A 3,133-nucleotide genomic window follows, 5' to 3' on the forward strand; every position below is an offset into this window, starting at 1 on the left:
ATTGTGAAGTACATTTCATACACATTATGTGAAAACCTCAAATATTTCATCACTAAATACATTTATTATCAGAAGTTAGTAATGTTTTAGAGATTAGAAAAAAATAAAGCTAATTAACTGCCTTCTCTGTAATCACACGTCAGTAACAGAAGAAGGGATAAAAATTCTGACGTCTTAATTTCTACCGCCTCTCTTTACCATCACCTAGTTTACCTAGTTTCTCTTAGACCTGTCCTTAAGATTTTTTTTCATCTGTGTGTTTGGTAAACTGAAAGAAATAGGTAAAGGGTCTGTTTGCTGCGCAGTCTCAGGAGGCAGAAAACTACATGGTAAGTCAGCTCCCCAACAAGATGTTTTGCTGAATCTCATAAGGGGCGCATAAGAGTCTTCGGGGATAGGATGGCAGCTGCAAGAATGCAGCTCTTGTTGGTACTTGCAGTCATTTGCATGTGCTGGTGGGAGGAAGTTTAAATTACCTAAATTCCTAACTATGAGTTAGTTGCACTCTGGATGTAAATGAGAGTGGGGGTTACCTCCCAACAGGACTGGTGAATCCTAGATGAACAAAAGCAAGCTACAGTACTACAGTGTTTTGTGTGTTAGATTCATGATTAAAATGCTTACAAAATGTACCAGAGGCATAATAATTAATGGTATCAGAGTACATAAAAATACTGGGAAGCAAGGATCGCTGACCTGCAGAATTTACAGATTCAGCAAAGTTCAGGCTGGGTTCTCAGCTGACCTCAAGGAATTCAGCGTCTCACTGAAATGGAACAGGAGATGAATGCCTGTTCCTTTTTGACTGTCTCCTTTTGCAAGTTTCCTGGTAAACTACCTATCAAGTAATGCTTTCCTTCTGTTTTTGTTTCCTTCGTTCTTTCCTTTTTCTCCCAGTCTTTTGCATCCCCTTTTCTTCAGTCCTCTTTCTTCCTTTCTTTTTATTCTCCTGGAACTTAATTAAAACTGCAAAAATTATGCACTAAAAATGTTTTCAACATACTTCTGTTTTCCCCAAATTTCAAAGCTTTCATTAGTCTCACAGCACAACGGATGGCATAACAGTTTTATTTAATATAAATGGTAAAATTCCTTGCAATAACTAAGTAACTAGTGATCTAGTTTCACAAGTGATCTCTCCTTGGGTGATTCAGTAACTACTCAGTGCTGGGACAGGCTGGGAGCCTAAGAGAGCTTTCCTCTTTTGGCTCAGACGCATGCCCCTCTAGTCTACTGGTGAACGTGTCCTGACACTTAAAACTATTAAAATGTGTAACATTTTTAAGTATTTTGTACTGAGACTGACTACTGCTTGAGCTGCTGACTGTGCCAGAAGTGTATTTCAGTGGGTTTATGTTTAAGTTGAAAGTGATGTTTCTGACTCTTTAAAGTGATCATGAAAAGCCATTTTTTCTTTGAACCTTCATTATAGCTGTGGGTTATTAGAAGGCAAAAGCCAGAACAAAGAATAAGGAAATTATTATTTAATTTCTTTTATGACCAAAAAGAGTGATAGAAGTCTGGCCTAAGTAAGTGGGATGCTTTCTTACTGAAGTGCAAAGTATGAGTTCTTGAAGTAGCAAGTAAACAGTTAAACTTCAGTCAGCGCAGGCTTGTATAAAACTGATGTACTGTTTACATCCCTCTTAAAGTTTCAGAGGAGTAAATGTAACGTGTGCTATAGTGCTTTCTTCTGTCAATAACTGCCATACAGGGTGGCTTAAAACCAGCCTTGAATCAATTCAGGATTGACGTACAGACTGGGAATAAGCTCACAAAGACAATACAACACTGCAAAATGCTTGATGATAGCACAAACGGCTTTTAAAACTAGCACACTATGGAGGCAGAATACAACTCCCTGCAGTGCAGATCTTGGTCCCAGGACCAGCCCACTATGTCTCCAGGACCATCACGCAGCAGGATAGCAATGAACAGAAAAGTGTGTAAAGTCCCTGCTTGCCTATTTATAAAGGTGCTGTTATATAATGCGGTGGTCCGATATTACTTTTGCTGCTTCTTAAAGAGGAGATCCTGCTCTTACCAACCTACATGCACCCCTTTGTACTCCCAGCTGTGCATTCCTGCTCCCCCCCTTCCCCTTCACTGGTTCCCTTTTACTGTACAGCAAATCAGTTCAGGTCACTAATCTGGCAGAAAACAAATTCAGCAATGAAAAATAAATTGTTTCCCAACAGATGAGTGACTTGAATCGACTCATTGTGCGGCGAGTACCAGAGCGTGATCCAGAAAGAGGTGAAGCCAGTGCAGCCTGAAGTGGAAGCTCTCTGTGCAGGGGAGCAGGATCCCTTCCTTTGAAGATAACAAGCCTTTAGATTAGTACAGCTGTAACATGTAAACCTAAGAACAATCATGCTACGGCATCGATTGGAAGGGAATATATTCTGTTTGATTGTCTGTTTTTTCCGTGTCACCCCAGTACTACAGGCTGTGTTGTAGCCGTGTGCTCCAGGCAAATATTGGGACTGCTAATCACTTTATAACCCTCTAATTAATAATTGTGAGGTAAAAGTGGTTTTCTTCGACTATGTAGAGTAAGCACACACGCCCCTCAGTGAGCACCACGCTCAAAAGCTGCGTGATCAGCCTCAAAACATGTACTTTGCCAGAGGAGGTTGCTCCTGGGGGGTCTCCATTTTCCCCCATCCCCTTCAGGAAGGGCTTTCTGGAACCTGCCCCAGCGCTCCCGCTTCACCGCCCCCGCCGAAGGGGAGAGGCGTGGGGGCGCAGCCGCGCCGTATCTTCCTGTAGCCCCTGGGCTTGCGAGAACTGGGGAAACGGGCGCGCTTGTTGGTGTGTTTGACACGCACCTTTCCTCACGCGGGGACGACTGCAGTATGGAGGCGGGCAGCTGCGAGGGCCGGGTCGGCCTCCGGGTTCGTCCCGCTGCGAGGCCGACGCACTTGTGGGGGCATCCAGCCCCGAGGAGGGGAGACGCTTGCAGCGGGGAGCTCGCCCTGTGCCTCCGGGGCGCCTGGCACGCTTCCCCGGGCAGCTCTCCCGCCCTCCCCTCAGCCCGCGGCCTGCCGGGGGCCGGCGGGGCCGCGCTGCCTCGGCGCCAGCTCCTCCTCCGCGCCGGCAGAGGGCGGCCCAGCGCCGGCGGGCCGCGCCG

Source organism: Aptenodytes patagonicus, chromosome 3, assembly GCF_965638725.1.
Source record: "Aptenodytes patagonicus chromosome 3, bAptPat1.pri.cur, whole genome shotgun sequence".
Taxonomy (NCBI): Eukaryota; Metazoa; Chordata; class Aves; order Sphenisciformes; family Spheniscidae; genus Aptenodytes; species Aptenodytes patagonicus.